At 35.8% G+C, this 25,776-nt stretch overlaps 1 non-coding gene across 1 annotated transcript; it reads left to right on the top strand.

The window, feature by feature from the left end:
• Positions 1–5,285: 5,285 nt before the first annotated feature.
• On the top strand, positions 5,286–5,357 carry TRNAC-GCA. The gene has a single exon. It is a non-coding gene; the product is annotated as a tRNA-Cys (tRNA).
• The last annotated feature ends 20,419 nt before the right edge of the window (positions 5,358–25,776 follow it).

The following is a 25,776-nucleotide window of genomic DNA, read 5'->3' as shown; positions in this document are numbered from 1 at the left end:
TATGCTAAGTAAAGTGAGTCAGAAGGAGAAGAACAGATAATGCATAATCTCATTTACATGTGGAATTTTTTAAAATAAAAATTGGTGACGTGATTTGGTTGGTTTTTTAAAAAGATCATCTGGAGAATGTAAAATATGCTAGCAAGGTTGAAACAAGAACATCAATGAAGAGGTCATTGTAGTAATTAAAACATTCTATAATAGAGATTGAAAAAACTGGAGGGGGGCAAATTATATTTCACAGCAGCACTTTCCCAAACTGTTGGAACCTTCAGTACTTGACTATAGTACTCTCCACCTTGGAAGGGTTTCATACTACTAATTCCTCCAAATTCCAAATGATTTTTTGTTGCTGTTGGTTTATATGTGTATTGTTGTTGTTGTTGTTTTCAGTAAACCAAAGAGTGGAGTTGTTGTATACATTACTTGCATGCATTTAAATCTGCAATATCCTGCTTTCCTTTGATGCAAGTGTCTTCCTTTTCCATTGTGCTACATAGAATCAGTTAAATGATAGTAAATCATGGTTAAAGTGCAATTGGAAAGAGATATCCTACTCATTCTCTGCTTCCAAGTATGGAACTCCTGCCATATCTATCCATATTTTTAGAGCTATGGTTAAGAGTATATTTTGTCTATTTTTACCTATTCATTCATGTATTTTATAGACAAACTCTCAGAGTCCTGACTCTGCCCGTTCAGCTGATGCATTTATTATTTATTAAAGGATCTTTTATATAGGAATTAGTTTCTTGGAAGTTTGTGTTCTTGAGAAGAAATGGGTTTGTACAAAAGATGAGGAAAACAGTTTTTTGGTTTTTGATCCAGTACTCAAGCTGTAGATTGGTTTAATGTGGTAACATCATTATGTGTTCAATACACCAAATTATTAATTTATGGTTTTGAGAAAAGGAAAGTGATTCATTTGTATATAAATACATATAATGCCATGCATAAACCTGAAAATCTTTAAAAAAATTTTTTCTCAATTAACAATGTAAGTTTCCTATGAGGTTAGTTTTTTTATTTTTTACATTTATTTTCTTAAGGCAGATTAGAAAATCATGAATTTAATCTTGAAATTAGTATGAAGTTTTCAACTTTTATTTAAATCTTCCAATCTCTTCTGACAAGAGTGGGAAAGGAGTCAAGCTTTGTATAATACATTAAAGCCACGACTCAACCCCCAAAATTTACAGTGATGACTAAAGCAGCGTAAGTTTCACATTCTTGTTAGAGGAGTGAAACTGAGTAAAGTGGTATATATGGGAACCAGGACCAAACTAAGAGGAAGGGCCTTCGTAGTAAAGGAAAATGTGACTGGATTTCATTACAAAGCTATAATGAGGGCCAGGAGTCTAGGTGGAGGTCAATTCTATGGAGAAGTAATAAGTTATAGTGCAAAATTTCCATGGTCTCCTCCCTACTACTGCAATAAAGAATTCATTGCAGTTAAAATTCAAGCAAGAATGAAGGATATTCAGCCATATCTGAGACCCATCATCACCCTATTTTACCTGATAAATACTCAGAACCCAAATCCTCCCATCCAGTCCACCTAGAACACTGAAATATTCTCCTTTCTTAAGTCACAAGCAGAGCTGAAGGAAAGACAGACAGCAGGAACTACATAGAACTACTTTCTATTGTGGTATGTATGTCAAGTTCAGAGCTGACATCTATCTACCTTTGTCTCTGCCTTGACTTTTAATAAGCAAACACAACTAAGAGATCTGTTCATTTACCACAGTTAGTATTGTATGATAACTCTTAAAAGAAAACTATAAGAAAGAAGATAAGTTACTGGAATAGAATAGTTTCATTGATATGCCTTATCCAGAAAGAATTTTGAAAATATGGCTGTGATTTGGTTCTGCTTTTAATTCATATTCCTGAAATAAGGACAGGAGAAACACATGATTCAACAAATTGTCTTTTCCTCTGTTTGGTGTTGGTGGGAAAGGACCATTATAAACTACTGCAAATTAGTTGCTTCCACAGTGGTGACTAAAGTTGGTCACCTTTTATGGCAAAAAATAATAATCATAGGTTCATAAAACTATAAAACCAGTACTTACTCATGGAAAAATGTGGTAGCATATAATGTTAAGTAAATATTCTCTTTCATTCCTATTCCCTTCATGAGACTCTAGTCATATAGCCCAAGTAGTAGTCATTAATAACACTTTGAAATGTTTGTCAAAATTTGACATGCATGTACAACATATATAATGATATTGTTTCCTCTTAAAGACTGAAATTTAAAGCAATATTGAACTTGCTTTTTGAAAATAACATTTAGAAATAAATGCTTCTACTACCTATTAAACTAAGTTAGCAAATAAAAGGCTGCATTTATTTATGGCTTTATTAAAAATCAATTTAGAAAGTCACAAATATAACTGAAATACAGTCTTTTCAATATTTCATACTGCCCATGAGGCTTTTTAGTTAGTAATTAAGTTGAGGGAAAATAAATTTCAACTTTTGGCTCAGAGAATATCAAAGAAGAAAACATAAAAATCTAACTCCTCACCCAAAATAAAGTGTATATATTGGTAAATGTGGAAATAAGTATCAACAAGGAATTTTTAAGAGGAATACTGTTTTCACTGGAGTTGGAAAATAGTTAAATAGAGATACTGGCTAAATGAAGTGAGGAAAAGCTAATGACTCCATTGGTTAGATTCTCTTAGTCCATAAGTTACTCTCCAGAAATTTAAGTGTTTTGACAGGAGCATAAAGCCAGGATCCTGCAGCTGGAACTTAGTCCCAGGAGCAAAATTTACACACAGAAGTTTTGGCTTACCATCAAGAAAACTTTTATCCAAAAAAAAAAAAAAAAAAAAAATATATATATATAGTGCTGGAAAGGACAATAGTATTCCCAAAAGAGATAAAGTATATTCCCCTATATCGAGACATTCCATACCTTACAAAAGAATTTAACTTCCTTGCTTTTAAGAAACACCAGTGTTGGTAATTCTCCAATATCTCTGTGTAATGCAGTCCATAGCCTCACATCCTTATGTTTGGAATCATATGCGTTTCTGGAAGTATAATTGCAACTTATTTCAGCTATAGTTCAGCCAATTCATCTTCTGTTGTTAATGAAAAAGAACTGAACACAACCTCTCAGTTCGTCTAGTCTAAGCCCATTATTAGCATATGTCAGTCTGCGATGTTCCCTGGAGAAATATTTTTCCACTTTGCCATAAGGCACCTAAAACTTTTAACCATAGCTTTGTAAAAGCGTTAGCATTATTTGCATCTACTGTACACAGCTGGATGACAACACGGTTTTGATCACTGCTCTAGTATCCAGTGACATGGCAGGAAGCTGGAAAGAGCATATAAAATGAGAGATCTCTTCCCTGCCTGCGACTATTTACTCTGTGGTAAGGAAGAGGTAAAAGCCATTTTGAAATGTTTGCTGTAGCCTCACAAGAAATAGGCTTGAAATAAAAGAGCTGAAGAGCTTTCATTATGAATGATATCTGGATCTCTTGGTCCCAAAACAAAAATTCTACACAAAGCTCTTAAAGAGCAGCCAAACAAATCCCAGGAGTAAAAAGACACAGTGGGATAAATGTATGCTCTGCTAAAGGAAATACATTGAAAAACAGAGCTGCAAGTGGGATAGAGCTGAGGAGAAAACATAAAGTATTCACGGGTTGATTTCAGGGAATTCAAAGAAATAAACTTTTATGTGAAGTTGTAAATGAGCCATATGAAGGACCAGGGAAATGGAGAAAATGATCAAAGACCAAAGGGGGAAAAAAGTACATAGCATATTAACCTTGCAGAAACAGCCTGTTTGATTTAAAGAACACGTGAAAACGATCCAGAAAGTAAAGGCAGAAAATAAAATCTGGAATACACAGGGCCCTGATATAGAGGATAAAAGGTTTTACAGATAAATAAAGCAGCAAAAAGCTTACAAGAGTCACTGTCGCTTCTTGAGTGACCAAAAGGCAACTGGGTTATGGAACAAGCAGGCAGATAGGATGGGGTGTGTCAGCCTCTCTTCTTCCGTTAGAAAGTAGAAGGAAGTGTGCTGAAAACAGACTCTTTTCTTCCAAAGGTAGAGACACTGAAAAAAAAAAATGATTTAAGAGTAGCTCAATAATATGTTTAAAAAGAATTCTTAAGCCAACTAAAACTACAAATTTGAAGAGAACAATAATAATGGAGGAAGAAATAAACATTTGCATGTACTAGCTAATACAGGAAAATAAAATGTACAATTAAAATGCATTTTTATATAAGTTAATGATTCTTTTCTTGCTGGTAAATATAGTAATATTTAGGTATAGTATGAGACGGTTTGTTAGTCAAACAAAAGTTCCTTTCTATTTAAAATAAATGGAAATGAAAAACAATTGATGTTAGGTGCCAGCCTGGATGGGAGGGGGGTTTGAGGGCGAGTGGATATATGTACACCTATGCTGAGTCCCTTCAAAGTATCAGAACATTGCTGATTGGCTATAACCCTATACAAAGTGGTTTTGGTATTAAAAAAAGAAAGAAAAGAAAAAGAATTGAAAACATGTAGTATAGATACATCATTTTTTGGGTTTTGGATTTTTAGTTTCCTCATAATATAATTTTACTTCAAGTTTGATAGAGCCCTAACTTCTTGCACCTATAGCAATGGTACAATCTTGTAACAATGCTGGAATGATGAATTGTCAATGTAAATCTTGCAGAGATATCACAGAGTCATGCTTATGAAATATCTTTAACTGCTTGCTGAACATCATTACTATTATACCAAATCGTTCAGAAAATGTCTTTGAAATATCTAAATATTTTCTGTTCCTTAAAGTTTCTAAGTTCACCACAAATAAAAGAAATGATTGTCAATATTATATATCAGCATGGCAAGGTACATAAAAACATATTTACTTTTATTCACTGTGCTTCATTTCTGACAAATGCACCCAGATGGCCAGAAAGCTGTTAGGTGGTTGAATCTGAATAGCACTAGCAAAAGTCAGAATATGTAGGTTATATGCATGCTCTCTAGTCCATATCTCCAGATCTCATATCTCTCCAAATGGCATCACATTTTCCTTCTCATTTTAGAGGAACTGTCTACATTAAATCCAGCATCGTACACAACTCTTACTCAATCCAGGTCATTGAACCCAGACAAATAAGGTTGTTTCTATGATTATTTATTTACCAGAAGCCAGAAAATAAAAAAGAAATTTAGATGTTTTAAAGTTCTCACCACTATTTCAGATAAAAAATAATGGCATACTATATATGATTTTAGGGCTTCCCTGGTAGCTCAGATGGTAAAGCCTCTGCCTGCAATGCAGGAGACCCGGGTTCAATCCCCGGGTTGGGAAGATCCCAAGAGAAGGAAATGGCAACCTTCTCTTAATGATTATGGCATATAAATTGAAGAAAGATTACACGATGTTCTGCCATTTTAAATGTGTGATACCAGTAGCATTTTATTCACAAGAGCATGAGAATACTGCAGATATATATCAGAGTTAACAGAAAACTTGGGAAAAATAACTTCAAGGTATTCTTCAGAGAATTACCTCAAATATCTGTAGAACATTATCTAAAGGAGTGGCTTTGTTTTAACGGTAAATTTCACAAGTATTAGGAAAAATGCTTTTCAATTGCAGAATAACCATAGTGGAAATGCACATATCAGGACATCAGTCTTTTCATCTCTCAGCCACGAAGAATTTCACTACCACTCAGAGTGTTAAACTTGAAGAGAAAACCACTGTTGACCATTCATTTTTCATTTTCTATCAGCAAGTACTCTATTAAAGTAATATGATTTAAACAATCTACACAGCAGTGTTGATTTTAAATTGATTCAACTTTATAATGCGTACATTACCATAAAGCAAATATTCCAGAATGGGTATGCTAATATAATGCAATACTGTGTTTATATAATTAACAGTATAAACAATTTACCCTGCAATGTCTTGTCATGCAGCTAGTGCTTGGTTGGCCAAAAAGTTTGTTGGTGCTTTTCTGTAAGATGTTATGGAAAATCCTGAACAAATTTTGTGATCAAACCAATAAATTCTGAAGAAATAAACCGATCATTCTCAGTAATGGACAATAAGTATCTGATTTCTGCCAAATGTACCCTTAATTGCTGTGACCAAATGACACATAGTACCAATTCTTTAGTAACCTTTATTTGTCTATTAGCTTACTATTAGAAATATAAATGGTTGAGAAAACTATATCTCTTGCAACGAATGGTGTCATTCAGATATCTCTGGTGTTACTTTGCCTTTTAATCAACCAGCTTAACTCTAGGTTGTAAATCATGTATCAGAAATAAATGGGGTTGAAGGATTTCCTATTCTCATGTTTTTCCTACTTAAAACCAATTTAATAAGATGTGATGTAAGTCTGCCTTGTCAAATTACTTAATACTCAGGGAAATGAATGAAAAACAGAAATTCCTACTAAAACTAGATTTTTAGCCATAAACAAAATGTTTCATATCATAGTGAAATGGAAAACACAAACACGTCTCTTAGTGTGTCACTGAAAATTAATCATAACAGAAATAATGCTATTAGCCAAGGAAAAGAGGCAACGAATCAGTCAGTCACTGCAGTCACTCAGTTGTGTCCACTCTTTGCAACCCCATGGACTGTGCATGCCAGGCCTCCCTGGCCAACACCAACTGCTGCAGTCCACCCAAACTCTTATCAATTGACTCGGTGATACCATCCAACCATCTCATCCTCTGTCGCCCCCTTCTCCTCTTCCCCTCAATCTTTCCCAGCATCAGGGTCTTTCCAAATGAGTCAGCTCTCCGAATCAGGTGGCCAAAATATTGGAGATTCATCTTCAGCATCAGTCCCTCCAATGAACACCCAGGACTAATCTCCTTTAGGATGGACTGGTTGGATTTCCTTGCAGTCCAAGGGACTCTCAAGAGTTTTCTCCCATCCCACAGTTCAAAAGCATCAATTCTTTGACACTCAGCTTTCTTTAGAGTCCAACTCTCACATCCATACATGACCACTGGAAAAACCATAGCCTTGACTAGATGGACCTTTATTAGCAGAGTAATGTCTCTGCTTTTTAATACGTTGTCTAGGTTGGTCATAACTTTCCTTCCAAGGAGTAAGCGTCTTTTAATTTAATGGCTGCACTCACCATCTACAGTAATTTTGGAGCCCAGAAAAATAAAGTCACCCACTCTTTCCACTGTTTCCATATCTATCTACCATGAAGTGATGGGACCAGGAGCCATGATCTCAGTTTTCTGAATGTTGAACTTTAAGCCAACTTTTTCACTCTCCTCCTTCACTTTCATCAAGAGGCTCTTTAGTTCTTCTTCACTTTCTGCCATAAGGATGGTGTCATCTGCATATCTGAGGTTACTGATATTTCTCCTGGCAATCTTGATTCCAGATTGTGCTTCTTTCAGCCCAGCGTTTCTCATGATGTACTCTGCATAGAAGTTAAATAAGCAGAGTGACAATATGCATCCATGATGTACTTATTCCTTTTCCTATTTGGAACCAGTCTGTTGTTCCATGTCCAGTTCTAACTGTTGCTTCCTGACCTGCATACAGATTTCTCAAGAGCAGGTCAGGTGGTCTGGTATTTCCATTTCTTTCAGAATTTTCCACAGCTTATTGTGATCCACACAGTCAAAGGCTTTGGCATAGTCAGTGAAACAGAAATAGATGTTTTTTCTGGAACTCTTTTGTTTTTTCAATGATCCAGCAGATGTTGGCAAATTGATCTCTGGTTCCTCTGCTTGAACATCTGGAAGTTCATGGTTCACATATTCTTGAAGCCTGACTTGGAGAATTTTGAGGATTACTTTGTTAGTGTGTGAGATGAGTGCAATTGTGTGGTAGTTTGAGCATTCTTTGACATTGCCTTTCTTAGGGATTGGAATGAAAACTGACCTTTCCAATTCTGTGGCTACCACTGAGTTTTCCAAATTTCCTGACATATTGAGTGCAGCACTTTCACAGCATCATCTTTCAGGATTTGAAATAGCTCAACTGGAATTCCATCACCTCCACTAGCTTTGTTTGCAGTGATGCTTCCTAAGGGCCACTTGACTTCACATTCCAGGATGTCTGGCTCTAGGTGAGTGATCACACCATCGTGATTATCTGGGTCGTGAAGATCTTTTTTGTCCAGTTCTTCTGTGTATTCTTGCCACATCTTCTTAATGTCTTCTGCATATGTTAGGTCCATACAATTTCTGCCTTTTGTTGAGTCCATCTTCACATGAAATATTCCCTTGGTATCTCTAATTTTCTTGAAGAGATCACTAGTCTTTCCCATTCTATTGTTTTCCTCTATTTCTTTGCACTGATCACTGAGGAAGGCTTTCTTATCTCTCCTTGCTGTTCTTTGGAATTCTGCATTCAAATGGGTATACCTTTCAATTTCTCTTTTGCTTTTCACTTCTCTTCTTTTCACAGCAATTTGTAAGACCTCTTCAGACAGCCATTTAGCTTTTTTGCATTTCTTTTTTGGGGGGATGGTCTTGATCCCTGCCTCCTATACAATGTCACAAACCTCCATCCCTAGTTCATCAGACACTCTCTCAGATCTAGTCCATTAAATCTATTTCTCACTTCCACTATATAATCATAAGTGATTTGATTCAGGTCATACATGAATAGCTTACAAATAGCTGTGAAAAGAAGGGAAGTGAAAAGCAAAGAAGAAAAGGAAAGATATACCCATTTGAATGCAGAGTTCCAAAGAATAGCAGGGAGAGATAAGAAAGTCTTCCTCAGCAATCAATGCAAAGAAATAGAGAAAAACAATAGAATGGGAAAGACTAGAGATCTCTTTGAGAAAATTTGAGATACCAAGGGAACATTTCATGAAAAGATGGGCACAATAGAGGACAGAAATGGCATTGGCGTGGACCTAACTGAAGGAGAAGATATTAAGAAGAGGTAGCAAGAATACACAGAAGAACTGTACAAAAAGATCTTCATGACCCAATAATCACGATGGAGTGATCAGTCTTCTAGAGCCAGACATCCTGAAACTTGAAGTCAAGTGGGATTTAGGAAACATCACTATGAATATAGCTAGTGAGATGATGGAATATCAGTTGAGCTATTTCAAATCCTGAAAGAGGACACTGTGAAAGTGCTGCACTCAATATGCCAGCAAACTTGGAAAACTCAGCAGTGGCCACAGGATTGGAAAAGGTCAATTTTCATTCCAATCCCAAAGAAAGGCAATGCCAAAGAACACTTAAACTATTGCACCATTGCACTCATCTCACACTCTAGTAAAGTAATGCTTAAAATTCTCCAAGCCAGGCTTCAGCAATACGTGAACCATGAACTTCCAGATATTCAAGCTGGTTTTAGAAAAGGCAGAGGAACCAGATCAATTTGCCAACATCTGCTGGATCATTGAAAAACCAAGAGAGTTCCAGAAAAACATGTATTTCTGCTTCATTGTCTATGCCAAAGCTTTTGACTGTGTAGATCACAATAAACTGTGAAAAATTCTGAAAGAGATGGGAATACCAGACCACCTGACCTGCCTTTTGAGAAATCTGTATGCAGGTCAGGAAGCAACAGTTAAAACTGGATATGGAACAGCAGGCTAGTTCCAAATAGGAAAAGGAGTGCTTCAAGGCTGCATATTGTCACTCTGCTTATTTAACTTCTATGCAGAATACATCATGAGAAACGCTGAGCTGGATGAAGTACAATCTGGAATCAAGATTGCCAGGAGAAATATCAATAACTTCAGATATGCAGATGACACCACCCTTATGGCAGAAAGTGAAGAACTAAAGAGCATCTTGATGAAAGTGAAAGAGGAGAGTGAAAAAATTGGCTTAAAGCTCAACATTCAGAAAACTAAGATCATGGCTCCTGGTCCCATCACTTCATGGTAAATAGATGTAGAAACAGTGGAAACAGTGGCTATTTTTCTGGGCTCCAAAATCACTGCTGATGGTGATTGCAGCCATGAAATAAAAAGACACTTCCCCCTCAGAAGGAAAGTTCTGACCAACCTAGACAGCATATTAAAAAGCGGAGACATTACTTTGCCAACAAAGGTCCATCTAGTTAAGCCTATGGTTTTTCCAGTGGTCATGTATGGATGTGAGAGTTGGACTCTAAAGAAAGCTGAGTGTCGAAGAATTGATGCTTTTGAACTGTGGTGTTGGAGGAGACTCTTGAGAGTCCCTTGGACTGCAAGGAGATCCAACCAGTCCATCCTGAAGGAGATCAGTCCTGGGTGTTCATTGGAAGGACTGATGTTGAAGCTGAATCTCCAATATTTTGGCCACCTGATTCAGAGAGCTGACTCATTTAGAAAGACCCTGATGCTGGGAAAGATTGAGGGGAAGAGGAGAAGGGGACAACAGAGGATGAGATGGTTGGATGGCATCACTGACTCGATGTACATGGGTTTGGGTAGACTCCGGGAGTTGGTGACAGACAGGGAGGCCTGGCATGCTGCAGTTATGTGGTCACAAAGAGTTGGACAGGACTGAACAACTGAACTGAACTAAACTGAACTGATACATGAATGGGCTAATGTTTTTTTCCTACTTTCTTCAATTTAAGTCTGAACTTGGCAATAAAGAGTCCATGATGAGCCACAGGAAGCTACTGTTCTTGTTTTTGCCAACTGTATAGAGCTTCTCCATCTTTGGCTGCAGAGAATATAATCAATCTGATTTTGGTGTTGACCATCTGGTGATGTCCATGTGTAGGGTCTTCTCTTGTGTTGTTGGGTGTGGGTGTTTGCTATGACCAGTATGTTCTCTTGGCAAAACTCTATTAACCTTTGCCCTGCTTCATTCTGTACTCCAAGGCCAAATTTGTATGTTATTCCAGGTGTTTATTGACTTTGTACTTTTGCATTCAAGTCCCCTATAAAGAAATGGACATCTTTTTGGGTATTAGTTCTAAAAGTTCTTATAGGTCTCCGTAGAACCATTCAACTTGAGCTTCTTCAGCATTACTGGTCGGGGCATAGAAATTACCTTATTTTTGCAACAAATTTTGTACTCTTCCACTAATATCTGGATTACCCTTAGTTTATAAAGAGACATTTTTAAACTAAATACACTACCAATTTTACAACACTCCTACCTCTGGATTGATTCACCCTCAAGTAGCAAGACAAGAATGTTACCACAATAATTTTTTTAAAGCCCAGGCATCTTTTACTGAAAATGAGGCAAATCTATGGTTCAAAATATAGACTCTGCTCAACTGATGGCTCCATGTGGGATAATTCTGTTCATCAGCTATTCTGTGAAGAGTCCAAATAATCATGGACTGAACAGAAGTATGTATTTTAATTCTATAAGAAAATTGCAAGCAATTCCTGTGCTATCTCTAAAATTATAATTGGTTTTGAATGGGAACACCCTTCATTGCCTTTGACACTCTATGCACTAAATTCAATATTTTGTGTACCGTGCTGATATATAAAATTGATGAGTATAAAATTGAAAAGACAGTTCTGCTCTTAATACCAGAGGTGTAATTATCTGGAAATCTATGTTTAGAACCATAGATAAGTTTCAGATAAAGGTATAAACCTACCTAGACAGTTCAGAAAATAAATACTGAATAAATAAATAGCATACATTATTTGTTTCAAGCTAAATCCATAGAAAATGTAACATGGCACTAATTTTTTTTCCAAGGCTTTGTGGTTATAAGTATTCATTTAACTTAAGTCCAACTTTCAAATGCCAAACACAGAGAGTGACATTGTTTCCAGATGTAGCTTTCAGCAGATCATGTCTTTAGTAATTAAGTTCAGTCAGATCTGAAAAGACTAGTAATTGAAGCAGCATAGATTACAATTTATTGCTGAACAATTCCAGACACAAAGAAGAAAGTAGAATTAAAGAGCTTCAACCATCAGACTCCACGTCCCTAGATGCTGCTTTTATGCCTTAAAGTAACAACACTCGTTTTGTTTAATACACGCATATACACACAAGTGTGTGTGCATGCACATCTTATACAATAAATAAGTAACAAAATTAGTAAAATTGAAGAGATGGGGAAATTACTGGAAATATATCATCCCCTCTGGGGTATCCACTGTTTTAGTGTTGCTCTGTTCTGTTGTACATGGATATGATATTATTTAGTGCAGTAACGGCGCTCACAGTGAAAACTCATTAGATGTCCACTTTACCCGTCCCTACTTAGTTCAAAGGACAGACACTTTGACTCCAAACCTGAACATCAGCTCTTAGCTCTTGGCTCTGATGTGCTCAAAATAGTTTATGTGCATGTATAAACTGAACCATCAGAAACAGGACCTCAATCCATTAAAATGTCAGGAGATCAAGTTCACAGTGAGTCAATAGCTAAATTTCCAAGCCCACAGTCTGGATCACTGTCAGAGTCTCACGATTATGTAGGTGAGTTGATTTACTAATATGGCAGCCAATAAGATTTATGTTCTTGAAGTCTGATTTATAGATTGCATGCATTGTGTCCTACAAACTGTAAATAATATTTACCTACATAGAAACAAAATTTCAAAAAGGTGGCTTTTAAATATTAAAAAAATATATATAAAAGTTTTCTGTATTGTTCTGTTACAAGGTGGATGTCAGAACCATAGGCAAGATTGTTTTACCACAATCTCTCTCAAAGGACTAAAACGATTAAAATAAATTTTTCTATTCTTTATAACTGTCATTTCTCACTTTGATGCTTTTTTAAAACACATCTGACAACCACTGAAGAAAAAAATCATAGTATTTTTTCACTATATCAGGCTCTTGGGACTTCCCTGGTGGACCAGTGGTTACAACTCCGAACTTCCACTGCAGGGAGCATAAGTTCTATTGTCAGATTTTTGCTTTGTTAATTAAGGAAATGTCAGTCAAAAAGTAAACTATTTTGATAGAGTTTTAGTCAGGTTCCATTCTATTTGAATAGATTTTTTCATCTTTGCTCAATTAACAGATATTTCATGGATATTATTTTAGTATTTTACTTCTTTGACATGTTGGGCCCATGTGAATAAGAAGGGAGCCAGAACTTGTCTCAGAGTTTTAACATGTAAGAGGTCAAGAAACAAAACACAAACCCTGACAACTCATTCTAATCTATATGTTGCCTGGATCCTATTTATTTTTGAGCGCCTATCTGGCTTCCATTAAGGAGAATCAAATAATAACACCTTAATAAGCATAACTGAGGTTCACTAAGCCCTTTGCCAATGTGATACCATTGGTTACTTTGAATATTTAATACATATTATACTGAATCATAGACTTAAAATTGGAAAGTCAATAGTTTAGTTTCTAAATGTTTAATAATTATCAGTGTACTTCTGAAAAGAGGAGTCTTTTTACTGAGTAATAAATGACAATATTCATTGTCAATATTGATTCATCCTTTACAATCAAGAAAACTGAAGCACAACATTTTGTACACAGATTTGAGCATGAAGACTTATATATGGTGAGAAATATACTTAATTTTACAGTAATATATTAAATCACCATTTTAAATACATTTCATTCTAACTAAAATCAAGTTAAATCTCAAAGAGTCTAACATGACTGAACAACTGAACTGAAAATCAAGTTTGAACATAAGCTATCTTACATATAAAATATACAACTAAGAAGCTACTGAAGATCACTAAGGGCAATAACATGAATTTTTAAAAGATAAACATTTTTTTCTACCTTGATATTTTTATACTTAGAAACAATTACCAGAATCATCTTTAAAATAAACAAAGGGTAATAAATTTGGCCTAAAATACATTAATTTGCTTTACTATAGAATCATGCCACAAAAGCTTGTTAGTATCTTTTAAATTGAATCACATATTGTAATTAATTGGTTGATACTTATTATAGATAAATTCATAAAACTGAGGCTGAAATAAATTATGCTTTAAGACAATGCAAAGTTAACTTCTAGGCTTCCATGATGTTGGGTGAACCATTATAATGAGATAGTTGTTCTCCATCTTTCTAAAATGCAGCAAAAGATAACCAGAATGCATTTTCATGGGTTCTTATTTACTTTCCCCTTGAAATGAAGCTGGCAAATGGTAGTCAGTCCTTGGCTATTGTTAAGTTTATGCAAAAAAGTTGACGAATGAATGAATAAGTAATTTTTGCTCTTCAAAAAGACTTATAGAGAACTGTATTTCACTTAGGAAGGTTTTTTGATGTCATTACTAATTCACTTTTATTGCAGTCTAAATTCTCAGAAAGTCTACTGAAATATTCCAATAAAATATGTTATAATGACTGTATTTCACACAAGCATATTTATGTTATTCCTTCTGGTGAGTGAAAGTTATTGTTTAACTCTTATTCCCAAAACTTCACCATACTTTAGATCTGATAAAAAGGTGACTAATGAGGATATTGAAACACGACATCTATTAGTGAAGCTGACTGTGATAGACTTGATAGAAAAGCCTCTTTGACATGCATCTTCAGTACATGACAATGTCAAAATAATCTTCCAAGGCAGATTAGATGTTGCCATGAACACCAACATAAAACATATAATGCCTTAAAACATTATAACAGCAAACTGTATATTGCTTTTCATTTCATGCTCCTTAAACACTGGACTCATTTTCTGAGTCAATCTTCTTTATTCCTCAATATGCCTTTGGCAGATAGCTTTCTTTCATGCTATTTATAAGGTGGATTCCCTTGCTTATCTTTAAGATACTTCATTTTTCCTTTGGCTTCCCTCAAATTTTTTTAATAAGAAAAAAAGTTGAATCAAAAGTATTTGAATTTGTGTAATATGTCTTAAATATCTTGGTCATAAATAGATACCTAAGATAATGTATGAGTATATTTTAATCTATAAATACATTAATAAGGTACATATTTTGGCATTATTTGCCCTATTAATGTATTCATATGATATAAATATATATCTGTACATTTTGCCTAGCTCATCTTTCTTATCACACTCACTGGCACAGTTTGCTTTAAATTTCATATGCAAAATCCATTTTCTTACTTTATTATCATCAAAGTAAGCATTAATTATGTATGCTATGTAACTAATTCTAATCCCACCAATGCCTGGTGTTCCAGAGCAGTGCTTTGAGAATTTTGGCTAATAGTGAGGGGTCCAAAGAAAAATGTTGGATGCTGCAGGATGAAAGAGAAATTTGCAATGATTGGCACTCCAAGCCAAGATGAGAACTAGAGATTTACCTAGAGTAGGTACTCAATAAGTTTATTATTATTCATTATTACCACCCCATTTTATGTTTTCAAATACTGTGATATTTACAATGCATGTTTCTACAAAAATCATTATTTGTTACATATATATTTATTGAAAAATTTCTGAAACAACAAGGCAGATAATCTGTCTAGATTGTCTTGGTTTCCCCTGTCAGGGTCAATTTCATAGCCAAAGACATAACTCCTTATCACTTGATCAGTAACCAATTACATGTAATTGAGAAATAAAATAAATAAATTTAATTGAGAACACTAACACATAGAGAAATAGGGATTTCATCCCAGCTTACACCAAAAACAAGTAGACAAACCAACAAAAACAACAACAAAAAGGCAGAAAATGATTCCAGTAGTGCCAACACCAACCCTTTTTCTCCACTAGATACATTTCTAAGATGAGTTATCTCTCTGTGGCTCAGGACAAAAAGTGGTGGGGAAGGAGATGTAGAGCTGGAGCTCAGTGCCTAGCATCTGAAAATATACATACCTCTCATGTCAAAACTCAAGCAATGCAAAAGTCTCTGCTACCAGCTAACAAGTTCAAAGCAGGATGGTCTTTGTGCTGTTGTGTTATTTCCTCCTGAAATAGGGGTACCTTATCAAGAAAATAATTACTTGTTTAGGGATTTGCTTTTAACTGATCTATCAGCTCCCAGACTGGTTGACCATGAATCTGTCTCTAGCTGTGAGGCAGTCTTTAGATCCCCTACAGTAGGAAATGGCAACCCACTTCAGTATGCTTGCCTGGAAAATCCCACGGAGAGAGGATGGGCAGGCTACAGCACATAGGGTCGCAGAGAGTCAGATATGACTGTCTGAGCACACTCTTTGACTCTTCACTAGACTGCATAGAGGCAACTGTATTTACACATCCACTATTGTCCTGCTGCCTCCTCTTATTGCCCATCCTGGGATTATTAAATTGATTAGAAAGTTCACACACTAAAGAGCTATCCTTTTCCATCAGCTTTTGAAGACATAGCTGTCACTGGAGCCTTAGAGAATATACCATTCAATAATGTGGCTACGCTATTCTCATTGTAACTTCTCATCCACAGAAAATAAAACTATTTACTCATTTTTCTTGGTCAAAGTACATCTTTAACTCAATTATGGGTCAAAAATATAGTTCAGCTTAATATATTTATCTAAAGCCTATTGATTTGGTACTGAGTCACTTCATATGTATCACACTATAATGATTAAGAGCATACATTCTAATATTAGGCCTGCCTGTTTTCCAATTCCAGTTCTCTGCCTATCCGGTGTGGCTTTGAGCAAATTACTTAACAGATATTCACAGTATCATTTTATTCACTTTTTAAGAATTTTGTTTGTTTATTTATTTATGGCTGTACTGGGTCTTCATTGCTCCACAGGCTTTTTCTTTTTTTTTTTTTTTTCATTTATTTTTATTAGTTGGAGGCTAATTACTTTACAATATTGTAGTGGTTTTTGTCATACACAGGCTTTTTCTAGTTGCAGCAAGCAGGGTTACTCTCTAGTTGTGGTGTGAGGACTTCTCTTGCAATGGCTTCTCTTGTTGCAGAGCACCGGCTCTAGGACGAGTGGGCTTCAGTAGTCATGGCACATGGGCTCAGTAGCTGGGGCTCTCAGACTCTAGAACACAGACTCAATAGCTGTGGAGCACAAGGCTTAGTTGCTCTGAGGTATGTAGGATCTTCCCAGAAGAAGGATGGAACCAGTGTCTCCTTCACCGGCAGGCAGATTCTTTACCAAGAGCCACAAGAGAAGCCCCTCTGTACTTTTAAAGTGAGATATTAATGGTTCTTACTTCATAGAATTATTTTAGATATCAAATCAGTTAATATTCGTAAAGCAATTAGAACAGTGCCTGGACTAAAAGTATTTGTTAGATTTTAAATTAAAGTTTGTGAGCACAGGGGGGCGTGGGGGCGTGGGGGAGTAGTACTATCTCCATTTTATAAATACAGTAATTAACAAATTGGTCAAAAATTAATCCATTCATTCATCAGATCTATAATGAAACTTTACATTCTGGATACTATAGTTACTGAAAGGATTTTACAGAATAGTGGAATAGTCAGGATTTGTAATTAATTTTATGAAAATAATAAAGAAGCACAGAAAAAAAAATAGTATGAATGGCAATTCAGAAAAGTGCTTTTAAATGACAAGCACTGAAATTCAGGATCTCTGTATTATTACAATCACCAGCATATCTGCCTATTTATATTTAGCACAATCTAAGTGGTTATTAAATCAATGCAGACATTTGAGAAAAATTGAGCCTCTGGAAAAGGCCGTATTTGTAAACGACCTCTTACCTGAGGAGAGGATCAATGATTAGGAGAAATAACCTGAAGACAATCAAATTGTGGCGCTACAGCTTTAGTTTTCTAACTATTCTATTTTCTGGAAAGAAAGTAATGAATTTAAGATGTGCTGGAAAGCAAAAGATAAGAGAGCTAAACTACTAGCCAAGCAGCAGTATATGACATGGCTTAAAAGCAGGGACTCTAAAGTTTGACTCCCTGGGTTCAAGACACAGTTTGGCATTCTTAAACTCCATGACTTTGGACAAGTAACTTTACTTCAGTGTGTACTGTTTCTTCAACTGTTCAATGATGTTAAGAAGAAGATTGTTATTTTTCTTTGCTTGCAAACAGTACAATGCATGATGGAAAAGATATGTTTCCTAAATTATAAATAACAAATATAGGTTTGTTACTAAAATAGCCTCTGAAGTAAGATTGTCTTGATTTGAATCCTGGATCCAGCAACTATAGGAAGTGAAAAGTTTACAAGTATTACTTAATCACTCTATAAAAATCAAGAAGGATGGTTTTAAAATCTACATATTTTAAAATATATTGTTGTTGGGATTGAGTAAAAAATATATATTTAATTTACCTTAAAAAAACCATGCTGCTCCAATTCATCAGACTATAAAAATAATCCCATATTTAGTAGCTTAAAACAAAAGTAGGCAAGCTTCTACAAGTCCTTGTAGGACTGGAAATATTTCTAAGATCATCTCTTGGAAATTATAATTTACCACTGTCTGCTCTCTGGTCATAATAATTTATTACCCTCTCATGTGCAAAATATAATCTCCCCTTCCCCAAGATCCCCCAAAGTCTTATCCCATTATGGAATTTATTTCAGGATTGAAGTCCAGGATCTTCTAGCTCAATTTCAATTATAGATGAAGCTCCTCAGGTAACATTTGTCTAGTATAACTTCTAGAGAATAGTCCTGTTGATTTGAAGTCCTGTTGATCTGAAAGTAAAACGACAAGCTATCTGACCCAAACAAGCCCAAGATACTATGGTTAGACATGCCATAAATTCTTTAGTTTAAAAAGAAAAATCTAAGACACTAAGAAATCACAGGTCCACAGAAATTCTAAATCCCAGCTGGAGACAGTTTGACAGGAATGATTCTCCACAGCTATTGGTTTTGCCCTCTTGGCTTTTGGGCTTTCCTGGTAGCTCAGATGCTAAAGCATCTGCCTGCAAGAGACCTGGGGTTCAATCCCTGGGTAGAGAAGACATGGAAAGCCACTCCAGTATTCTTGCTTTGAGAATTCCAAGGATAGAGAAGACTGGTGGCCTAGAGTTCATGGGGCCTCAAAGAGTTGGACATGACTGGGCGACTAACACTCAGTTAGGGTTTTTGGGTAATCAGTTGGGTTTTTGGTAATCTCCTCTAAATTATTCTCCAATTAGCATGAAGAAAAAATTGTTGGCATTTGAAGATGAATACTTCTTTCAGCTTGCTTTCTACCTACAGAAGTTTGAGGACCCAAAGGTCTCTTTTCATTTGACATTACTTCTGTGTCTTTTAGTTCAAGCTGGCAGTGCTTTCAGTAACATCATTCTCTTGAAGAATCTACGGATTTCCTATAAATCTTATCATAGTTTAATCCATTAGATAAAATCTACATTCATAAATCTTGAAATAAGGCTTTCCATATTATGGGCTTTCAAAGATGATATTTTACAACAATGTCCTTTATGATCTTAGGAGCTTTATTTCTTAACAGAGGATCTATGAGATACAAAAAAGAATTTGTCTAATCAAAGTACTACTTTAAATCCTTCTGATTTTTAACAAGGGGATATACAGTTATCTCCATGTTTTTAAGACAATACACTGATACAATCTTTGCCTAAAAGCCATTTCTTAAACTTAACATTGCTTCCCTATGGAGAGGTTGGGAATGGGGGACAAATTTTTTTTCAAACTCAACAAGTACTTCTTCATTTGTATTTACTAGTTCCTTCTCAGTCTATGAGCTTCCCTGGTGGCTCAGATGGTAAAGCATCTGCCTAGATCGGGAAGATCTCCTGGAGAAGGAAATGGCAACCCACTCCAGTATCTTGTCTGGGAAATCCCATGGACAGAGGAACCTGGTAGGCTACAGTCCGTGGGGTTGCAAAGAGTCGGACACAACTGAGAGACTTCAATTTCTTTCTTTCTCAGTCTATGGGATTCTCTGATATCTCAGTTGGTAAAGAATCCACCTCTAATGCAGGAGACCCTGGTTCGATTACTGGGTCAGGAAGATCTGCTGAAGAAGAGATAGGCTGCCCACTTCAGTATTCTTGGGCTTCCCTTGTGGCTCAGCTGGTAAATAAACCACCTGCAATGCAGGAGACATAGGTTCCATCCCTGGGTTGGGAAGATCCCCTGGAGAAGGGAAAGGCTACCCACTCCAGTATTCTGCCCAGGAGAATTCCATGGACTATATAGTCCATGGGGTTGCAAAGAGTTGGACATGACTGAGGAACTTTCACTTTCTCAGCCTATAGTTTTCCTCTTGAATTTTATAATAAGCTGTGAGAAAAAGCCATGAGGAACCATCATCACTCTACCTGAAATCTCCTTAGGTAGGTCATCAGTTCATGAGTAATATTTTCTATGTTACTACAGGCAATTATTGTGAAACTTTCCACCACTGTACAAGTTTTCTCTAGTCTCTAGCTTCCAATAACATGTTACTTTCCTTTAAGGTATTATCAACAGCCAACTCACATGTCATCAGGATTTTACCTTTTGTTCTTCCAACTTTTTCCTGCCCCATAGTCCTAGATTCACATGACTAAGACTTACATACTTCTAGTTAAAAATAAATAGATTTCTATCTATCTATCTATCTATCTATCTATCTATCTATCTCTGTGTCCTCTGCAGTGAAATGCAGATTCTTTACCACCGAGCCACCAGGGAAGACCCCCAGGATAGATATAAAGATAGATAGAGACAAATATCTATAGGTATATATTCTGGTCATTTATTGCTACTCAGTAAACCATGGTTTATTTTCTGTATTTTTAGAACTGTCCCTCCAAGCATTAGTCAATTCCTACAGATACAAAACAACTCACCCTTGAGTGTGCCTTTAAAATGAAAATATAGCAATCTAGAGCTATGACAAAACTAGACAGCATATTAAAAAGTAGATACATCACTTTGCTGACAAAGGTCTTTATACTCAAACTATGGTTTTTACAGTAGTCATGTGCAGATGTGAGAGTTGGACCACAAAGAAAGCTAAGCAATGAAGAATTGATGCTTTTGAATTGTGGTCCCAGAGAAGACTCTTGAGGTCTCTTGGACAGCAAGGAGATCAAACCAGCCTATCCTAAAGGAAATCAACCCTGAATAGTCTTTGGAAAGGCTGATGCTGATGCTGAAGTTCCAATACTTTGACCACCTGAAGCAAAGAGCCATCTCATTGGAAAAGGCCCTGCTGCCGGTAAAGATTGAGGGCCGACAAAGAGGAGAACAACAGAGGATAAGATGGTTGGATCTTGCGATGGTTGGATGGCATCACTAACTTAATGGACATGAGTTTGAGCAAACTCAGGGAGATAGTGAAGGACAAAGAACCCTGGCATACTTCAGTCCATGGAGTCTCAAAGAGTTGGACACTACTTAGTGACCGAACAACAAGGGCCTATACAACTAAGAACAGCACCTCTGCCATAGAGTCCACAACAATTATTCAAACTAGTCAATCTTAAATCCACTTACTCTGTCCATTCCTTCTTGTGGAACCAAAATAGTCTCTCGCCCACACTTCCCCTTAGTCTTTATGCTTGGGAGATCCTGGCGCTTCCCCTTGTGGCCTTCTGTGGCATGGCAGACCACCTTCTCTTGGGAACTGTTCATGTGAATCTTTTTTTTTTTTTTTTCCATTTATTTTTATTAGTTGGAGGCTAATTACAATATTGTAGTGGGTTTTGTCATACAGTGACATGAATCAGCCATGGATTTACATGTATTCCCCATCCCAATCCCCCATCCCACCTCCCTCTCTACCCAATCCCTCTGGGTCTTCCCAGTGCACCAGGCCCAAGCACTTGTCTCATGCATCCAACCTGGGCTGGTGATCTGTTTCACCATAGATAATATACATGTTTTGATGCTATTCTCTCGAAACATCCCACCCTCACCTTCTCCCACAGAGTCCAAAAGTCTGTTCTGTACATCTGTGTCTCTTTTTCTGTTTTGCATATAGGGTTATCATTACCATCTTTCTAAATTCCATATATATGTGTTAGTATGCTGTAATGTTCTTTATCTTTCTGGCTTACTTCACTCTGTATAATGGGCTCCAGTTTCATCCATCTCATTAGAACTGATTCAAATGAATTCTTTTTAATGGCTGAGTGAGAAACATACCGTATTCATGGACTGGAAGAATCAACATTGTCAAAATGGCTATTCTACCCAAAGTAATCTATAGATTCAATGCAATCCCTATCAAGCTACTAAGGGTATTTTTCACAGAACTAGAACAAATAATTTCACAATTGGTATGGAAATACAAAAAACCTCGAATAGCCAAAATAATCTTGAGAAAGAAGAATGGAACTGGAGGAATCAACCTGCCTGACTTCAAACTCTACTACAAAGCCACAGTCATCAAGACAGTATGGTACTGGCAAAAAGACAGAAATATAGATCAATGGAACAGAATAGAAAGCCCAGAAATAAATCCACGAACCTATGGACACCTTATCTTCGACAAAGGAGGCAAGGATATACAATGGAAAAAAGACAACCTCTTTAACAAGTGGTGCTGGGAAAACTGGTCAACCCCTTATGAAAGAATGAGACTAGAACACTTTCTAACACCGTACACAAAAATAAACTCAAAATGGGTTCAAAATCTAAACATAAGGCCAGAAACTATATAACTTCTAGAGGAGAACATAGGCCAAACACTCTCCGACACAAATCACAGCAGGATCCTCTATGACCCACCTCCCAGAATATTGGAAATAAAAGCAAAAATAAACAAATGGGACCTAATGAAACTTAAAAGCTTTTGCACAACAAAGGAAACTATAAGCAAGGTGAAAAGACAGCACTCAGATTGGGAGAAAATAATAGCAAAGGAAGCAACAGACAAAGGATTAATCTCAAAAATATACAAGCAACCCCTGCAGCTCAATTCCAGAAAAATAAATGACCCAATCAAAAAATGGGCCAAAGAACTAAACAGACATTTCTCCAAAGGAGACATACAGATGGCTAACAAACACATGAAAAGTTGCTCAACATCACTCATTATCAGAGAAATGCAAATCAAAACCTCAATGAGGTACCATTACACGCCAGTCAGGATGGCTGCTATCCAAAAGTCTACAAGCAATAAATGTTGGAGAGGGTGTGGAAAAAAAGGGAACCCTCTTACACTGTTGGTGGGAATGCAAACTAGTACAGCCACTATGGAGAACAGTGTGGAGATTCCTTAAAAAACTGGAAATAGAACTGCCATATGACCCAGCAATCCCACTCCTGGGCATACACACCGAGGAAACCAGATCTGAAAGAGACGCGTGCACCCCAATGTTCATCGCAGCACTGTTTATAATAGCCAGGACATGGAAGGAACCTGGATGCCCATCAGCAGACAAATGGATGAGGAAGCTGTGGTACAGATATACCATGTGAATCTTTTTTATGGCAGTCCTCTTTCTCTCTTTTGGCCTTGCTATACCTAAATACTAATAAAATTTGCATTAAAAAAAAACAGTTACATAACAAATTATACCAATAATAGTAACTTAAAATAACACATTAACTTGCCTCACCAAAATGAATTTGGCAAGGTACATAGTTTAGCTTATAAGTTATTAGAAGTGGCAATTTTGGAAGAACATGTGGGGTCAGAATAGTGAGGAAGACATTTCTGAGAAATAAAATTACCCACATAGGTCACAATTTGAGAAGAAAGCTAAACTCAGATGCATCTTTCATCTCCCTATTTGGTAATTCTACAAAATAAGTTAAGTAAAATGTTTCAAGTTCACTATAAAAGTCAATAATATCTCTAAAAATTAGATATCTGAAGTATTGTTAAAGTTTGAGTTAAAGTTAATTAATTTGGTTTGTGAGATATTCCTCTTACAACTGCTTAAAATACTAATGCTTCAATTTTGTTTTAGTATATGACTTTTCTCCTATACAAATATGTTAGATCAGTTGTATAGTTTGGGAGAACTGTCCTTTTTTAATCTATACCTATATGATGAGCTACATTTCTAAAATATTTTTACTTAATCCTTCTCTTTGCCAAATTATTTTTGCACTTAATTTTTTCACTACAAATTCACAAATACTAATTTATTATCCAACATGCTCAAAAATGGGATTCAATAAAATGGAATCTTCCTGGTAATTGAAGTTTTCATCTTGAGTGCACTCCTTTAATTCAACAGGTCAAAGTAAACAGTGTGCAAAGAGTGGCTTTCCTTACAATTTGGTACCTAGGTTAATACCAGTCATCTTTTTTTCTTAATTCTGAATTTATCTTTCCATAGTTTGAGATTTACAGATGTCTGATTTCCACAGCAGGGTTTGATGCTACATATTTTAAATTATATTTAGTTTTCCTGGTGAGGTTGGGAATTTTATTCCATCTCTTGAAATAACCAAACATTTCCTGGGGGTGTTGCAACAGTAATCAATTAGCCTTTCAGAGAATTACTGTTCTAATAAAAATTTAATTAGTTTCTGTCTCTTCCTGTCTTAAGTGGTTGCTAGTGTTATCATCAGTATCATCTAGTAGATTCTGAGATTTTTATTTTTTCATAGTTTCAAGAAGAAACATCTGGGGTAAAACAATGCTCTGATTAGGCAAAAGTTACATGTTTTTTCTTTGGAAATTCTCCATTTATAAATTGCTTACTTTTGATAATGAATGTTACAAATATATGTTTAACCACAAATTTAGCTAACTAATTAATAGAAAATGAAATAAAATTTAAAAGAATTTTTTTGTTGTTGTTGTTATTTATACACTCAATTTTGCAAATATAACAATACAATGCGTAATTGCTGAATTCTTGATTTGGGTGAAGAAAACACACAAAAAATCTTAATCATTATAAGAACTCTGATTTAATGCTATCTACACATAATTTCTTTAATATGACAAAACTGGTCATTGTTACTTGTTATTGGAATTTGCTGGTGGTTATATGAAGGGTTGAATTGTTATGTTTTGAAGTATATCCTGAAGAAGAAAAAAAAAAAATCTTTGTAAACAATAGGAATTATCTATGTAATTTGTAAAAGAATAATAACGTAAGCAGAATTCTGAATACTGAACTCTGACCTGTGGAGAGTAAACTGAAGCAGAACAAATGGTATATACAAGCCACATTAAAGAGTTCAGGACTAGGTGTGCAACAGTGTGAACTAATCATGTCAACTGGAGAGCACGTGTTCCTTCTAACAGGATCACTTTTGTTTCAGGCAATTCAAGACAGGGAAATTGATAATTCAGCATGTAATCAGGCACTCTGTTGAGTCAAGGATTTACATTTTTATTTCAGATGGGGGTCATATGCAGCTAATATATTTTTTAAAAAAATCTCATCTCTGGATACTTGGTTTTAAAAATAATGATTTTCTGATCATTTAGATTCTAGAATGTCTATTAATCTGTATTTTGAAACACAAAAGAGACATAATTAATGATTAATGATAATAATTATAAAATTTTCTCTGACTTTTCTTGAAACTCTTCTTACTCTTGGCTTTCTTGAAACAGCACTTCCATATTATTGAATCCCTGGAAACAAGGGCTGTCTCCATTCTGCTGCCTTTCTGTTTCCACAGTGACTCTTTCCTAGGTCATGAGTTTTCAAATCCTCAAAGAGAATGTGTGCATGCATGCTAAGTTGTTTCAGTCATCTCTGACTCTGCATCCCTGTGGACTGTAGCCCACCAGTTTTCTCTGTCCATGGGATTCTCCAGGCAAGAATACTGAAGTGGATTGTCATGCCTTTCTCCAGCAAATGGAGAATATCCTTCCTTTATGTTGATATCAGTGAGAAAGAGAACATTCAGGGAGGTACGAGTAAACCACATTCAATCAGATATTATTGCCTTGCAAGCAACCTACTGAGAAAATCCAAAAATATTAAATTTTTGCAAAAGAGTCCCCAAATCTAACCAGCTTACTAAATCTCATAATTATGCTACAACAAACACTCTTCAGACCCCAAATTAATATCAATTTAGAATTTAAG

The sequence above is a fragment of the Cervus elaphus genome, chromosome 6 (assembly GCF_910594005.1).
Source record: "Cervus elaphus chromosome 6, mCerEla1.1, whole genome shotgun sequence".
In the NCBI taxonomy this organism is placed as follows: Eukaryota; Metazoa; Chordata; class Mammalia; order Artiodactyla; family Cervidae; genus Cervus; species Cervus elaphus.
This window is presented reverse-complemented; position numbering and strand designations above follow the sequence as displayed.